Source organism: Dermacentor andersoni, chromosome 1 (genome assembly GCF_023375885.2).
Source record: "Dermacentor andersoni chromosome 1, qqDerAnde1_hic_scaffold, whole genome shotgun sequence".
Classification (NCBI taxonomy): domain Eukaryota; kingdom Metazoa; phylum Arthropoda; class Arachnida; order Ixodida; family Ixodidae; genus Dermacentor; species Dermacentor andersoni.
The window spans coordinates 115,258,919-115,277,047 of record NC_092814.1 but is presented as its reverse complement, the minus strand read 5'-3'; the positions used below and the strand labels follow the sequence as shown (position 1 = coordinate 115,277,047).

At 48.9% G+C, this 18,129-nt stretch overlaps 3 non-coding genes across 3 annotated transcripts; all 3 read right to left on the bottom strand.

Annotated features, from left to right (window-relative positions):
* Window positions 1–11,374: 11,374 nt before the first annotated feature.
* On the bottom strand, window positions 11,375–11,446 carry TRNAC-GCA (transfer RNA cysteine (anticodon GCA)). Its single transcript has one exon. It is a non-coding gene; the product is annotated as a tRNA-Cys (tRNA).
* A 78-nt stretch (window positions 11,447–11,524) lies between these two features.
* On the bottom strand, window positions 11,525–11,596 carry TRNAC-GCA (transfer RNA cysteine (anticodon GCA)). The gene has a single exon. It is a non-coding gene; the product is annotated as a tRNA-Cys (tRNA).
* A 78-nt stretch (window positions 11,597–11,674) lies between these two features.
* On the bottom strand, window positions 11,675–11,746 carry TRNAC-GCA (transfer RNA cysteine (anticodon GCA)). The gene has a single exon. It is a non-coding gene; the product is annotated as a tRNA-Cys (tRNA).
* Window positions 11,747–18,129: the final 6,383 nt, after the last annotated feature.

Below are 18,129 nucleotides of genomic sequence, written 5' to 3'. Positions count from 1 at the left end.
CACTAGAGTACTTGTCCTCTGTAAAACGGAAGACATTTTGGGCATGGGCTGACAAAGCTTCCATATATGTGGCCGTTCCAGGGTATTAACGCGAACAAGTACTCCGCTGACTGAGCGGGGTTGTACAGGGGAAGAAAAAGAAAGAAAAAGCCGCCGCTAGAAAGGCGGCAGTTTTGAATTAGTCCGTCGGGCCGGCGCAAGGTTTGGCGTTGGCTTGAAAGGCTGCCGTCTGGACGTTGCAGCCTTTGTGGGAGGTTCTCCGGTGCTTGTTCCATCACCTCTTCCAGAGGTGTCTCCAGTTTCCTCTCGGGTTCTCTTTGCAGGTCCGCTGCCAGACGCTGCCATATCGACATCTGTGGAAATTTCCTCTGTGGCTTTCGTGTTTTCTGGGAAAGAATCGCTGCTGTGGTCTTGGGTGTTTGCGTCTTCTTTCGGTGTGTCCAGGCTCACTACTGTAGCGATAGGCCCCGGGTCTTCCCCGCTACTCGGCTCGTTGGCGTCTCCGCCTGGGGTGTGCAGAGGCACTGCTGCCTGAGTCTTTCCTTCCTCGCCATGTTCTCTGGTACCTTCTTCTGCATCAACTGCGTCCATCATGTGCTCGGAAACCAAATCCCTCCGGGCTGGGCCTGCTACGTGATTTCAGTCACCTTTCCGAAGACCGCCAGAGCCGTTCGCACATCGTCATCCGGCACACCATGGAGTAGCCAGTAGAGCTTCAGGCGTACTCCTCTGTCGCAGGGGTCTATAAAGATGCAGCGCTCATTCTTGACATTGAAGGTGTCTGCAGCCAGTATCTTCTTTCTTTCCTCGTCCTTGAACGTCACTGCCCACAGGTGATTCATTTGGTACGCCCCAAGGGCAACCACCTCCGGCAGCAGTGAAAGACGGTCGAGTGCGTCGCGGAAATGCTCGCAACGATACGGCCTTTCCTTTAGGCAACCATGCAAAAAAACCGTATTCAAAACGGAATCACCTGTGGGCAGATGCGGCAAAACAACCTGGTAATCTTCAGCCTGCTTGTCAGAAGACCTAGTTCCGCGGCCATTGGCCGCTGTAACCGCTCCGAGGGAGCACATGCTTCCACGACCGTTCACTGTGGTGGCCGGAAGTGGAACGCTCAGTCGAATGCTCTACCACTGAGCTATACACTTTTTTTTTCTTTATTGCCAGTCCTCGACATATCACAACAGAAATTCCTAAATGATATAAACAAAGACCAAAGAAGCAAAAAGGGATGAATACACAAACGGAACAAAGAACAGTAATATTTACACTCGCTGCCGTCCGCTACTGTGGCACGACGTTGTCGGATTAAAATTCCTTTAGTGCTGTAAGGGGTTCAACCCTCGACAGCCACTCAGGAACAGCCTGTTGCAACTTGATCACTTCCACATACCGTTGCATGGATTCACAAAAGTACAGACGCGCCGGTCGGGCATCCGGGTCACAATGGTAACCCGCCATTTTTGCGCGCCATAAACAGTGGAGGCCCGTAAGCATGATCAGGTCGTACGGGAAACCTTCGTCGTCATATACTGGCAGAAACCTGATTCCGTGGGGATCTATAGGTAGCTCCTTTTTTAGAGTCCTTTGTAACACGTCCCAGAAAAAGACCCCTTCCCAACAGTGGATGAAGACGTGATCTATGCTTTCTGTTTTTTTACATATAAGGCAGTGGGTTCCCCATGGCATGTAGAACCCACGTTGTTCAAGGAAGATTTTAACAGGTAGAGTACCGGTGTGTAATTTAAAAAAGAACGATTTAGTGGCTGGTTGAACTGGCATCTTCTTCACCCTTTTCAATACATCTAGGCCTGGGCCTCCACTGTACGGGGCTCTGTACATAGGTACCAGCAAAACACTGTCACATAATTCACGATATAACTTTTTCCGTTTTACACTCCACAAATATGCACTTGAAAAACGAACACGCAAAAAAGAAACACTCTGAACTATTTCCCGAAAGAAACCACGGACTGGTCCTGGCATTATTTCCGTACCTACGACGAATTCGGGAAGTGATCTTGACAGCCTCATTTGGATCACCGTGCGCAGAAATGGGTCGTTTGTATCTCGAAAGAAGAAGAATCTATTCACCAGTTGACGCAAGAAAAGGTGCGCCAACCCCAGACCACCATCCTTCACACGTCGGAAGAGATTATCTCGGCTGCATCGCTCCCAGCTCGATGCCCACACGAATACAGCGAACACGCGGTGCAGTTTCTGCACATTAATACGAGAGCACTGTAGGACCTGCATTACGTACCAGATCTTTGACACGAGAAACATGTTGCACGCTGTAGCTCTCGCGAACATTGACAAGTGACAGCCGTTCCATCGGTCGGCTTTTTCTTTTAGTTCTTTTGTCCGCTCCTTCCAGTACTCGCTACTGTCCTTGTAGGCATCAAGGGGTGCTCCAAGGTACTTAACTGGCGTCGTGACCCAGTTTACGTTCGAAAAGTGGTCTGGTGTAGACGCCCATCTTCCATGCCAAAACCCCAAACATTTCTGCCAGTTAACGTAGCTATTAGTGACGTTACCAAACTTTTTGACGATATTAACAGTATTCAATACACTTTGTTTGTCTTTACAGCACACAGCCACATCGTCAGCGTATGCCAGTAGCTTCACTTCTGCTGATTGAAGACTAAACCCCTTAATACATTCATTTTCGATGATGGCCAGACATAGCGTTTCTATTTAGACACAAAACAGGAGTGGACTGAGTGTAGTGTAGTTGTGAGGTCTGTGTCTGATTTATATGATTTATGTATTTTAAGTGTCGCTACGGTGGAGCAATTGCCGGCAGCTACTGCAAGGCTAATCCCACCAGTAGCCTACAACCACTCAACTCAACTCAACAACTCAACAACCCTGGCGAACGGAGCGCTTCACGTTAATGGGGGCCCCCAACATCTGATTAATTATAAGTCTGGTATAGCAGCTCCGGTACGCCATGGTCACCCCTTCAGCGATTATGCGGCCAAAATTAACGTGTTCAAGGATGGTAAGCAATATGTCGTGAGAAACACAATCAAACGCCTTCTCCAAGTCTAGCTGGAGGATGGCTACTGCATCGCACATGGCGTCACAACACTCCAGCACACACTTCATTTTATGGATGTTAGTGAAAATGGTTCTTCCACGAATACCACACGTCTGGTGTGGGCCGACTACTTCCTGAATAACTGACTGGACCCGTCGTGCCAACACCTTCATCAATATATTGTAGTCGCAGTTAGTAAGCGCTATGGGTCTGTAGGAGGAAAGTTGCTTGAGCTTTTCGGTCTCTTCTGTTTTCGGTATTAGTACTGTATGGGACTGGCCAAAGGATGGTGGAAGTATTTTCAGTTCATATGCTTCATTGAAAACTGCTGTTAAGATAGGAGCTAGGTGGCTTTTGAACGATTTGTACCAAGCGGCACAAAGACCGTCTGGACCTGGCGACTTCCCAGGATTCAGGTCTTCGATGGCTTTCATCACTTCATGTTCTGTTAATGGTCGTTCTAAGGTTTCTTTAACCTCACTCGACAGCTGTGGGATTCGTTGCAAAAATAATTTCTTGAAATCGTGCATGTTGACAGGCCTGAATGCAAAAAGTTGTTTGTAATGCTCAAAGAAAGCACGCCCTATATTATTGTTATCCGTTAATACCACCCCTTCATATTCGATAGCCTCAATCTGCTTACGTCTCGAGTGCTTTTTTTCTAGCCCCAGTGCTCTTTTCGTTGGCGTTTCCCCGCATGATAGCCTTTCTGCTCTGGCGCGCACTAGCGCACCTCGGAAGCGATCTTCGTCGAATACCTCGAGCTTCTTCTTAACGGCGCGCATATCTTGTTGATAGGCGCCAGGTTGCATGCATTCAAGCTTCGCAAATTTTTCTAGCAATGTTGTTAATTCCTTTACTCTGGCCTTTTGTTCATATCGCAGTACGCTACTTCTTTCGATTGCCTTCAATTTAATGCTTTGCTTCACCAACTCCCATTCCTCACCAAATTTCGTAGAACTGTCTGTTCCAAAAGAATTCAGAGCAGCCACTACATTTTCGTTAAAAGTTTCATCCCGTAACAGCTCTGCATTCAATTTCCACAGTTCCCAGACGAACTTGTTTCGTTCTTTCTTCCTGCCCACCGTGCATTTTACCAGGCAGTGGTCAGAATATGATATGGCCGTAACTGTGTAGCACTGGCATTTTTCAACTAAATCATATGAAAGATAGATACGGTCTAAGCGTGCGTGACTTGTGCCCTGAAAGTGAGTGTAGCTTACGTCTCCGTGACCACGAAAACATTCTGCGATATCTTCTAATTCGAATTCGTGTGTAATCTGCGCCAGGATATCACTACTTTTGTCACAAACCACGCGACGCGTAGACCTATCCTCAGCTTTCAATACGCAGTTGAAGTCGCCTACACAGGCTATCATTTTTTGCACATGTAAATGATGCTTTAAACTCAAACAGAAATTTGCCCTCTCTTGCACGGTATTAGGCGCATAAATGCAAAACACGCGCCATTGGACATTACAATAGCTGAAGTCACAAAAGACAAGTCGACCAGAAGTACAGGAGAAGTAACCATCTATAACAAGACCAGGGAGCTTCCTCACGAACAGCACACACCCTGCCGAAGTCCCTAAGGCGTGGCTCACTACCGTATAGTAGTTATACGTGAACCTTTGCACCATGCTCCCGGTCTCCTCCTCGCCGTCTACCTTGGTTTCTTGCACGGCTAAAACGTCGAGGTCGTGGTCCACTAGTAGTCTGTAAACCTGACTCTGTTTCCTTTTGGCGGCCAGACCTCGAACGTTTAGCGTGCCGAGGCTAAGCGACGGGTTGGTAGCCATTATTGGTGAAAACCGGAGGGGAGAAGGGCCGGAGCATGGTGCTCACCTTAACGTCTAGCTGACCGCTAGACGCCTCCGTGGCCATCCGGTGGCCGTCGCCCGGGTTCCTCTTTGGTCGGCTTCGGGGTAAGCCTACGGTCAGTCTCCAGGTTCGGCTTAGGCTTGAGGGTGGAGCGCCTTCCAGGTAGCGTCTTAGCGGGTGGTGCCTCGGAGTCACCGCCGGCCTTTCCGTCGACTTTCTCCTCGTGCTGCAGGGATCTCTTGACCGGTGCCGAGACGGATTCGACGCGGGCGCTAGCAGGGGTCGCGTTGTCGTCCGCCTCTGCCTGCGTTGCATCCGTAGCTGGCTGGTGGCTCTCATTTTCTTGCGGGGCCGTCTTCACGCTTTCGACTGTAGCTGCTGGTTCTTTGGGGGGAGGGTTATTCCTTCCTCCTTCGGCTTGCTTGGTCGTCGCGCCGGTTTCTGCCGCCACTTTGCCGTTTCCAGCTCCCGTGGCCGCTTCCTCCGCCTCGGTCACGTCCATTACATGGTCTAACGTCGACGGCTCGCTCTCCGCCGAACCCGCGGCCACTGCGTATGAACGCACACAGTCCGCGTCGTTGTGTCCAAAAAGCCTGCACCGCGAGCAACGGGGAACCTTGCATTCACGACGAACGTGGCCAGAGCCCCGGCAGCGCAGGCACTGCATGGGACGTCCTGGGGCTACCACCAGCGCAAGCTCGCCGGCGACGCGGATCTGGTGGGGCAGGTCGTCGACTTTCATTGCTGCCTTCAGCTGCAGCAGCACTGCTCGGGTCGTCGAGCCCTTGTCGGAAACGCCATCCACTCGCCAGCGCTCCCGGGTCACTTCCGTCACTTTGCCGAAGGAGGCCAGCGCGGTCTTGACGTCTTCGTCGTCCACCCCATGCAGAAGCCAGTGGATACGAAGCTTCACCTGTTGTTCCTTGGGGTCGATGACCAGGCAGCGACGCCCCTTCACCTGCAGCTCCTTCAGGGCCGCCAGCTTTTGGGCAGCCTCGGCTGTCTTCATCGTCACCGCCCATACATGGTTGATTTGGTATGCTCCAAGGGCGACGACGCCAGAGAGCATACCAACAGCTTGAAGCGCGTCTCGAAAATCTTCTACACGAAACGGGCGAACACGAGCGTCGCCGTGCAAAAAAACTGTGTTTAAAACAACACGTCCTGTAGGTAGCCGAGGCAAAATTATCTGGTAATCCTTATCTTCTTCCGTCGAAAGCCTGTTGCCGCGGCTAACAGCCGCATATGCCGCTCCATTGGAGCTCATGATTCCACGATCCGTTCAGCTCGCGAGCCAGAAGCAGAATGCTGAGCTATACCCCCGAATAAGAGTGTTCAGCGAGAAGTACGCACCCATAATTGCTATAAAAATAAGAGCAGAAAACAAGATAAAAGCTGGAAAGGGGGCACCTGGGTTTGAACCGGGGACCTCTCGATCTGCAGTCGAATGCTCTACCACTCAGCTATATTATTTTTTTATTACCTTCCTCAGGATTGAAACAAAGCGATACAATCACAAATTCACAATACATAAAGTAATTAAAAACGCTTGCCCGCTTTGGGCAAGCGTGGGTATTTAAAACCGCTTCAGGTTGACAAGAGCATCTAATACAGCCATCCATGCTGGTGGATCAATCTGCGCTTTATACATTTCTCGAATAAACGCGATACTTTCTTTGAAGTACTCTCTGGCTGGCTGGGCGTTCATATCTGCCTGATACACTGCCATTCTTGTTTTCCAGATGCTGTGAAGACATAACGCCATAAACATGTCATACGGCACCCCTTCATCATTATCGGTTGGGAGGAAGCGGATGCCATATGGGGTAATCGGTAACTCTTTTTTTTAAAGTACGTTGCAGTATGTCCCATAAGAAGGTGGCATCTACGCAATCAAGAAAAATATGGTCGATAGTTTCTGGTTGCTTGCACAATAAGCAGTTTATCGTCCAAGGCACGAAGATACCCTTCTGCTCTAACCACGGTTTAACGGGCAGAGTTCCGGTGTGCAAGTAAAAGAAGAACGTTTTCACCGTGGACCGTACTGGCATCCGCTTCACCCTTTTCAGTACGTCTTTGCCTGCTCCTGTTGACAACATGGTGCGATACAGTGGTTCTGGCATACATACATCAACAACATCTTTGTACAGTTTCTTTCGTGTGACATTGCTTAGATACTGTAATGAGAACTGTGCTGCGAGGAACTCGTAAGACCAGACGACTTCTCGCAGGAAGCCTCGTACTTTCGGCCCATCAACCCAATCAGACGACACAATAAACGCTGGCATAACGTCACACAATCACGTTTGAATCGCAGTACGTAGGAAAGGCTTGCTTTGCTCTCGCATAAAGAGAAATCTGGACACTACCTGTTTTAGAAACAAATGCGCCAAGCCCAGTCCGCCACTTTTCACTGACCGGAATAAATTTGTACGGCTTGTACGTTCCCAAGTTGATCCCTATATATACACTGCTAGCACCCTGTGGAGTCTTTGAATGCTTGCTCTCGTCGCACACAGTACTTGCAGAACGTACCAAATCTTGGCTACAAGAAAAATGTTACATACTGTTGACCTTGCAAATGTAGATAAGTCTCTCCCTCCAAATTTGGTCGATCTTTCTTTTATTTGTTCCGCTTCATTTCTCCAATAATCACTAGTGTCTTTGTAGTGATTTAAAGGCACCAAGAGGTATTTCGTTGGCGAAACTGTCCACTGCATTTTTTCAAAGACGTCCGGGGTATCGTCCGAATCCCTATGCAAAAAGCCCAAAGATTTGCTCCAGTTGATAACGCTTCCGGTCACTTTACAAAAACTCTTCGCCACACTGATGGCATTCCTGACACTTTCTTGGTCAGAACAGAAATCTGCAATATCGTCAGCGTACGTAAGTAGCTTAACCTCGCTTGTGCTCAACCTAAGACCTTTTATTGCACTCAATGACATGATTTTCAAACAGAAAGGCTCCAGGTACAGCGCGAACAGTAAAGGAGACAAAGGGCATCCTTGCCTAACAGAGGACTTTATCTGGAAACTGGCAGTTAATGATTTATTAATTTTAATCCTGCTAGAAATGTCTGCGTAACACATTTCTATACCTTCTGATAGGACCTTCCCGACATTGATGTGTTCTAGAATGTTGAAAAGGACTTTATGCACAACTCTGTCAAATGCCTTCTCTAAATCCAGTTGTACCATGGCGACCTTACCGCAGTACGCATCACAGCCCTCAAGGACGGTTCTAGCCACGTGTATGTTTGTTACAATGGACCTTCCTTTTATGCCGCAAGTCTGATGTGGCCCCACAAGCCTGGTTATAACACTTCGCAGTCTCCTATCCAAAACTTTAGCGAAGATCTTGTAGTCCGTGTTCGTTAGAGTTATCGGTCGATACGCTCGTACAGAGAGCAAGGCAGCAGGATCCTCTGTTTTTGGAAAAAGTACAACATGGCTCTGCCTGAAAGAAGGAGGCAACTTCTTTGTTCTGTATGTCTCCTTTATTACGTTATGCAGGACAACTGCTATCTCAGTTTTAAAATCCTTGTAGAATTCTGAGCCAAAAGCATCAGGGCCTGGCAATTTCCCTGCACTCAATTCATCGATTGCCCCCTCAATTTCTGCAACGCTGATTGGTGCTTCGAGATTCGTTTTAACTTCTGCTTCAAGTTTTGGCATGTGTCTCAAGAAATCGCTTTGAAAACCTTCCACAATCTGTGGTTCGTGGCCAACTAAATCCCGATAATAATCAACAAATGCGCGACGTATCAGTTCCTCGTCTTGCACAACTTCATCTCTGTACATTATCGCTTTATTTCGTTGCGCGACGCATAGCTATTTTCATCTGATAGAGCGCGTTTGGTCGGGGTTTCACCCATATACATTTTTTCCGCACGCGCTCGTACAACTGCGCCCCTGTACTTTTCTGTATTAATAATTTCTAGTTTGCTTTTAATTTCTTTTATTTCTCTGGCAAAGTTACCCGGGGCTGTAGCTTCTGCATTCAAATAAAAATTAAGCTGGCTTTGGAGCTCAGTTTCTTCTTTGTTTTGCTTCCTCCGCAATGCCCCGGCTCTTTCCATGGCTGAGATTTTTGCGTTTTCCTTAAAATGTTCCCATGCCTCCGCATAACACTCCGGTTCATTTGCCAGTAGGTCTCCAATTTTTCCTTTTGTTTCCTTTATATATACCTCATCATTGAGGAGTTTAACATTGCATTTCCACAGCTGCCAGTTAGATTTCGCCGGTTTCCTCGGACCTAGCGCACACACAACCAAACTATGGTCGCTAAAGAAAACGTGTTTAATGTCATACTTATTGCAGACGGGTGCCAAATCTGCCGAAACATAAATACGATCTAATCTAGCGTGGCTGTCCCCCTGGTAATGGGTAAACCGAGGCAATGTGCCATTTGACAGGAAGCACCCTACATCTTCTAACAGGTGACCTTCAGTCAGCGCATTTAGTACCGACACACTCGCATCTCGTATCGGTGCATCTCTTGTCCTGTCTTCTACTCTGGATACGCAATTAAAGTCCCCCATCATTATAATTGCCTTGTCACAATTAAGATAATGTTCAACACTTTCAAAAAACAATCTGCGCTCACTTGGTGCATTTGGGGCATGTAAACCAACTATTCGGAACTTCTGGGCTTGCAACGTTATGTCACATACAATAAGTCGTCCAGTGTCACACGCGTACACACTATCAACAGATATGCCTGTGGAGTGCTTCACAAACACCGCACAACCACCGGCTGTACCTACTGCATGCGCAACGCATACATTGTAGTACGCCCTAAAAGGTTCAACCATGCGGTTTGTTCCTTCCTGACTTTCGATCTTCGTTTCCTGTATGGCAATTACGTCCAATTCATTTTCCATAAAAAGTCGACTCAGCTGGTATTGTTTTCTCCGTGCCGACAGACAGGCCCCGCACGTTAAGAATGCCTACATAAAGAGGCGTTTGGAGAGTAACAGCCATTTTTTTTATAAACACAAACCGCATAGTATCCCTTGCTTATCACAAGATGGCAAAACACTCACATTTTTATAGAAAATCCCAGTCGTTCCAGCCATTTTGATTAGAATTTAGACTTCGCCGTGACGACGTCAACGCACTGTCTTTCCGGTCCCTTCCGCTGATAGTGTCCGGGTGGAAAAAAAGAAGGCTCGACACCTTGTCACGTCGCCGGCGGGGCCGGCGGTTTCCGCTCGGGCCGTGGCTCGAGCGGTATTTTCGGTGCGGGTTTAAATGTAGTCCTTCGATGGGGTGTCGTTTTCACAGGCGGCTCATCCGTTGCATTCTGGTCGGTCTTGTGCCCTTCTTTGCCGTCCTCATGGAGTCGTTTTGGTGCAGGGCTGCTGGTATTTGCCATAATGACGTCTGTAGTCTCAGGGCTTTGCTCGACACTCGCGCCAGGTGCAATGTGTTGGCTCGTTGGAGCGCCCATCGCCAGTGTCTCTACAGCCTCTGTTGAAGCGATGGCTGCATCTTCCGCAATAATGACTGCAGCCTTTTGCTTCACATGTGACACGTTTGCTGCACCAATAGTTCGCGAGCTGTCTGCCTCGGGGGTAGTTTCGGCCGCGTCTGCCTCGTCCATTAGATGTTCCGTCGACAGTTCAGCGCTTGCTTTGACTCCGGCCACGTTTGCGTAGGTTCGCACGCAGACGCTTTCATCGTGGCCATATCGCCGACATTTGGCACAACGCGGTACCCGGCAGTCGCGCCTGATATGGCCTGTGGCATGGCACCTCAAGCATAGCGGTGGGCGTCCCGGCGCAACGAGTAGAGCCGTGATTCCTGCAACCCGCAACTGATGGGGTAAATCTTCTAGAGTTACACCAGGCTTGAGCTTTAGACCAACCGTGCGCGTAGACGAGCCTTTGTCAGCTATTCCGTGCACTCGCCAGCGCTCCTTGTAGACATCGCTTGCTTTCCCGTACGGTGCTAGAGCAGAGCGCACTTCTTCGTCCGGAACATTATGTAGCACCCAGTAAAGCTTGATGCGCACCTCTTGATTTTCGGGATCACCCACAAGGCACCGTTTCTCCTTGACCAGAACTTCCCCAATTTCTACCATCTCCTTCGTAGCTTCTGCACTTTTAAAAGTGGCGGCCCAAACATGGTTCATCTGGAACGCCCCCAAAGCTATCACTTCAGGAAGCACTCCGAGATGAACCAACGTGTCCCGAAAGTCTTCTACACGGTAAGGCCTGGCTTTCAAATCCCCGTGAAGAAAAAACAGTATTCGCTACAGACGCACCTGTTGGTAGCGACGGCAGAATAACTTGATAGTCCAGGGCTTCATCGGCAAGAAACCTGTTTCCGCGGCCCGACTGGGCCGCTGATACCGCTCCGGCGGAGCACATTCCACACGCGTCCGTTTGCTATCACGGCCGGAAGTTGAATCCTGAGCTATACCCCCGAATGGGAATGTTCAGCGAGAAGTACACACCCATAATTGCTATAAAAATAAAAGCAGGAAACAAGATAGAAGCTGGAAAGGGGGCACCCGGGTTTGAACCGGGGACCTCTCGATCTGCAGTCGAATACTCTACCACTGAGCTATACCCCCGAATAAGAGTGCTCATCGAGAAGTACACACCTATAATTGCTATAAAAATAAGAGCAGGAAACAAGATAAAAGCTGGAAAGGGGGCACCCGGGTTTGAACCGGGGACCTCTCGATCTGCAGTCGAATGCTCTACCACTGAGCTATACCCCCGAATAAGAGTGCTCATCGAGAAGTACACACCTATAATTGCTATAAAAATAAGAGCAGGAAACAAGATAAAAGCTGGAAAAGGGGCACCCGGGTTTGAACCGGGGACCTCTCGATCTGCAGTCGAATGCTCTACCACTGAGCTATACCCCCTTTTTTTTTTTTTTTTTTTTTTTCTTTATTGCCAATCCTCGACATGTCACCACAACACACATTCCTTAAATGATATACACAGAAACGAAAGAAAAAGACAAAAAGGAAATAATGAATACAAAAACGGAACAAGAAACAGTAATATACACATTCGTTGCCGTCCGCTACTGTGGCATGACATTGTCGTATTAAAATTCCTTGAGCGCTGTCAGGGGTTCAACCCTCGGCAGCCACTCAGGAACAGGCTGTTGCAACTTCTGCACTTCTACATATTTTTGCATACATTCTCGAAAGTATAAACGCGCCGGTCGGGCATCCGGGTCACAATGGTAGCCCGCCATTCTTGCGCGCCATAAACAGTGGAGGCCTGTTAGCATGATAAGGTCGTACGGGAATCCTTCGTCATCATTAACTGCCAGAAACCTGATTCCGTGTGGATCTATCGGTAACTCCTTTTTCAAAGTCCTTTGCAACACGTCCCAGAAGAAAACCCCCTCCCAACAGTGGATGAAGACATGATCTATGCTTTCCGGTTTTTTACAAATGAGGCAGTGGGTTCCCCACGGCATGTAGAACCCACGTTGTTCCAGGAAAATTTTAACAGATAAGGTACCGGTATGTAATTTAAAGAAGAAAGATTTCGTGGCTGGTTGAACTGGCATCATCTTCACCCTTTTCAAGACGTCTAGGCCTGGGCCTCCACTGTACACGGCTCTGTACATGGGTACAAGCAATACACTATCACACAAATCACGGTATAACTTTTTCCGTTTTGCATTCCACAAATATTCACTTGAAAAACGAACACGCAAAAAGGAAACACTATCAACTATTTCCCGAAAGAACCCACGGACCTGGCATTATTTCGGTACCTACTACAAACTCGGGAAGTGATCTTGAAAGCCTCATTTGGATCACCGTGCGCAGAAATGGGTCGTTTGTATCTCGAAAGAAGAAGAATCTATTCACCAGTTGACGCAAGAAAAGGTGCGCCAACCCCAGACCACCATCCTTCACGCGTCGGAAGAGATTATCTCGGCTGCATCGCTCCCAGCTCGATGCCCACACGAATACAGCGAACACGCGGTGCAGTTTCTGCACATTAATCCGAGAGCACTGTAGGACCTGCATCACGTACCAGATCTTTGTCACGAGAAACGTGTTGCACGCTGTAGCTCGCGCGAACATGGACAAGTGAACGGCGTTCCATCGGTCGGCTTTTTCTTTTACTTCTTTTGTTCGCTCCTTCCAGTATTCGCTACTGTCCTTGTAGGCATCAAGGGGTGCGCCAAGGTACTTAACTGGCGTCGTGACCCAGGTTACGTTGGAAAAGTGGTCTGGTGTGGACGCCCATTCCCCGTGCCAAAACCCCAAACATTTCTGCCAGTTCACGAAGCTATTAGTGGCATTACCAAACTGTCTGACGATACTCACTGCGTTCAATACACTTTGCGTATCTTTACAACATACAGCCACATCGTCAGCATATGCCAATAACTTCACCTCTGCTGCTTGGAGGCAAAATCCCTTAATGTATTCATTTTCAATGATGGCCTGACATAGCGTTTCTATGTAAACACAAAACAGGAGTGGGCTGAGTGGACAACCCTGGCGAACGGAGCGCTTCACGTTAATGGGGGCCCCCAGCATTTGATTAATTATAAGTCTCGTATAGCAACTCCGGTACGCCATGGTCACCCCCTCAGTGATTATGTGGCCAAAATTAACATGTTGAAGGATGGTGAGCAATATCTCGTGAGAAACACAGTCAAATGCTTTCTCCAAGTCTAGCTGGAGGATCGCAACTGCCTCACACATGGCATCACAACACTCCAGCACACACTTCAACTTATGAAAGTTAGTAAAGATGGTTCTTCCGCGAATTCCACACGTCTGGTGTGGGCCGACTACATCCTTAATGACTGACTGCATACGCCGTGCCAACACCTTCATCAATATTTTGTAGTCGCAATTAGTAAGCGCAATGGGTCTGTATGATGAAAGTTGCTTGAGCTTTTCGGTGTCTTCTGTTTTCGGTATTAGTACGGTATGGGACTGGCCAAAGGATGGTGGAAGTATTTTCAGTTCGTATGCTTCGTTGTAAACGGCGGTTAAGATATGAGCTAGGTGGCCTTTAAAAGATTTGTACCAGGCGGCACAAAGACCGTCTGGACCTGGCGACTTGCCAGGATTCAGGTCTTCGATGGCCTTCATCACTTCATGTTCTGTTAATGGTCGTTCTAAGGTTTCTTTAACTTCAGACGACAGCTGTGGCATTCGTTGCAAAAATAAATTATTGAAATCGTGCATGTTGACAGGCCTGAATGCAAAAAGTTTTTTGTAATGCTCAAGGAACGCATGCCCTATGTTATTGTTATCGGTTAATACCACCCCTTCATATTCAATGGCCTCAATCTGCTTACGTCTGGAATGTTTTTTTTCTAGTCCCATCGCTCTTTTCGTTGGCGTTTCCCCGCATGTTAGTCTTTCTGCTCTAGCACGCACGAGTGCGCCTCGATAGCGTTCTTCGTCGAACACTTCGAGCTTTTTCTTAACAGCGCGCATATCGTCTTGATAAGCGCCCGGTTGCTTGCATTCCAGCGTCGCCAATTTTGCCAGCAATGTTTTTAAATCCTTTTCACTGGCCTTTTCTTCATAACGCAGTACGCTACTTCTTTCAATTGCTTTCATTTTGATGGTTTGCTTCAACAACTCCCATTCCTCGCCAAACTTTATAGAACTATCCGTTGCAAAAGAATTCAGAGCAGCCACTACCTTTTCATTAAAAGTTTCATCTCGTAGCAGCTCAGAATTCATTTTCCACAGTTCCCAAACGAATTTGTTTCGTTCTTTCTTGCTGCCTACCCTGCATTTTACCAGGCAGTGATCCGAGAATGATATGGCCGTAACTGCATAGCACTGGCATTTTTCTACCAAATCGTATGATAGATAGATCCGGTCTAATCGTGCGTGACTTGTGCCCTGAAAGTGAGTGTACATCACGTCTCGGTCAGCCCGAAAACACTCAGCGACATCTTCTAATTCGAACTCATGTATAATTTGTGCGAGGATATCGCTGCTTTTGTCATAAACTACGCGTCGCGTAGACCTATCCTCAGCATTCAATACGCAGTTGAAATCCCCTACACAGGCTATTGTTTTTTGCACAGAGAAGTGATGCTTTAGGTTCAAAAAGAAAGTTGCCCTCTCTTGCACTGTATTAGGTGCATAAATGCACAACACGCGCCATTTGACATCGCAATAACTGAAATCACAAACGACAAGTCGACCGGAAGTGCACGAGAAGTAACCGTCAATAACCAGTCCTGGAAGCTTCCTCACGAACAACACACATCCCGCCGAAGTCCCTAAGGCGTGGCTCACTACCGTATAGTAGTTGTACGTGAACCTTTGCACCATGCTCCCGGTCTCCTCCTCGCCGTCTACCTTGGTTTCTTGCACGGCTAAAACGTCGAGGTCGTGGTCCACTAGTAGTCTGTAAACCTGACTCTGTTTCTTTTTGGCGGCCAGACCTCGAACGTTTAGCGTGCCGAGGCTAAGCGACGGGTTGGTAGCCATTACTGATTTAAACGGGAGGGGAGAAGGCCCGGAGCATGGTGCTCACCTTAACGTCTAGCTGACCGCTAGACGCCTCCGTGGCCATCCGGTGGCCGTCGTCCGAGTTCGTCTTTGGTCGGCTTCGGGGTGAGCCTGCGGTCAGCCTCCAAGTTCGGCTTAGGCTTGATGGTGGAGCGCCTTCCGGGTAGCGTCTTAGCGGGTGGTGGCTCGGAGTCACCGCCGGCCTTTCCGTCGACTTTCTCCTCGTGCTGCAGGGATCTCTTGACCGGTGCCGAGACGGATTCGACGCGGGCGCTAGCATGGGTCGCGTTGTCGTCCGCCTCTGCCTGCGTTGCATCCGTAGCTCGCTGGTGGCTCTCATTTTCTTGCGGGGCCGTCTGCACGCTCTCGACTGTAGCTGCTGGTTCCTTAGGGGGAGGGATATTATTCCTTCCTGCTTCGGCCTGCTTGGTCGTCGCGCTCGTTTCTGCCGCCACGTTGCTGTTTCCAGCACCCTTGGCCGCTTCCTCCGCCTCGGTCACGTCCATCATATGTTCTGATGCCGACGGCTCGCTCTGCGCCGAGCCCGCGGCTACTGCGTAAGAGCGTACACAGTCCGCGTCGTTGTGTCCAAAAAGCCTGCACCGGGAACAACGGGGAACCTTGCATTCTCGTCGAACGTGGCCAGAGCCCCGGCAGCGTAGGCACTGCATGGGGCGACCTGGGGCTACCACCAGCGCAAGCTCGCCGGCGACGCGGATCTGGTGGGGCAGGTCGTCAACTTTCATTCCGGCTTTCAGCTGCAGCAGCACTGCTCGGGTCGTCGAGCCCTTGTCGGAAACGCCATCCACTCGCCAGCGCTCCCGGGTCACTTCCGTCACTTTGCCGAAGGAGGCCAGCGCGGTCTTGACGTCTTCGTCGTCCACCCCATGCAGAAGCCAGTGGATACGAAGCTTCACCTGTTGTTCCTTGGGGTCGATGACCAGGCAGCGACGCCCCTTCACCTGTAGCTCCTTCAGGGCAGCCAGCTTTTCGGCAGCCTCGGCTGTCTTCATCGTCACCGCCCATACATGGTTGATTTGGTATGCTCCAAGGGCGACGACGCCAGAGAGCATACCAACAGCTTGAAGCGCGTCCCGGAAATCTTCCACACGGAACGGGCGAACACGAGCGTCGCCGTGCAAAAAAACTGTATTTAAAACAATGCGTCCTGTAGGTAGCCGAGGCAAAATAATCTGGAAATCCTTATCTTCCTCCGTCGAAAGCCTGTTGCCGCGGCTAACAGCCGCATATGCCGCTCCATTGGAGCCCATGATCCTACGATCCGTTTAGCTCGGGAGCCGGAAGCAGAATGGCTGAGCTATACCCCTTTTTTTTTTTTTTCTTTATTGCCAATCCTCGACATGTCACCACAACACACATTCCTTAAATGATATAAACAAAGACCAAAGAAGCAAAAACGAATGAATACACAAACGGAACAAAGAACAGTAATATTTACATTCGTTGCCGTCCGCTACTGTGGCACGACGTTGTCGGATTAAAATTCCTTTAGTGCTGTAAGGGGTTCAACCCTCGACAGCCACTCAGGAACAGGCTGTTGCAACTTCTGCACTTCCACATACCGTTGCATGCATTCCCGGAAGTATACACGCGCTGGTCGGGCATCCGGGTCACAATGGTAGCCCGCCATTCTTGCGCGCCATAAACAGTGGAGGCCCGTAAGCATGATGACGTCGTACGGGAAACCTTCGTCGTCATATACTGGCAGAAACCTGATTCCGTGGGGATCTATAGGTAGCTCTTTTTTTAGAGTCCTTTGTAACACGTCCCAGAAAAAGACCCCTTCCCAACAGTGGATGAAGACATGATCTATGCTTTCTGCTTTTTTACATATAAGGCAGTGGGTTCCCCATGGCATGTAGAACCCACGTTGTTCAAGAAAGATTTTAACAGGTAGAGTACCGGTGTGTAATTTAAAGAAGAACGATTTAGTGGCTGGTTGAACTGGCATCTTCTTCACCCTTTTCAATACATCTAGGCCTGGGCCTCCACTGTACAGGGCTCTGTACATGGGTACCAGCAATACACTGTCACATAAATCACGATATAACGTTTTCCGTTTTACACTCCACAAATATGCACTAGAAAAACGAACACGCAAAAAGGAAACACTCTGAATTATTTCCCTAAAGAAACCACGAACTGGTCCTGGCATTATTTCGGTGCCTACAACGAATTCGGGAAGTGATCTTGACAACCTCATTTGGATAGCGGTGCGTAGAAATGGGTCATTTGTGTCTCGAAAAAAGAAGAACCTGTTTACTAGTTGACGCAAGAAGAGGTGCGCCAACCCCAGACCACCATCCTTCACGCGCCGAAAGAGATTATCTCGGCTACATCGCTCCCAGCTCGATGCCCACACGAAAACAGCGAACACGCGGTGCAGTTTCTGCACATTAATCCGAGAGCACTGTAGGACCTGCATTACGTACCAGATCTTTGTTACGAGAAACATGTTGCACGCTGTTGCTTTCGCGAACATTGACAGGTGACCGGCGTTCCATCGGTCGGCTTTTTCTTTTATTTCTTTTGTCCGCTCCTTCCAGTACTCGCTACTGTCCTTGTAGGCATCAAGGGGTGCGCCAAGGTACTTAACTGGCGTCGTGACCCAGGTGACGTTCGAAAAGTGGTCTGGGGTGGACGCCCATCCCCCGTGCCAAAACCCCAAACATTTCTGCCAGTTCACGAAGCTATTAGTGGCATTACCAAACAGTCTGACGATACTCACAGCGTTCAATACACTTTGCGTATCTTTACAACAT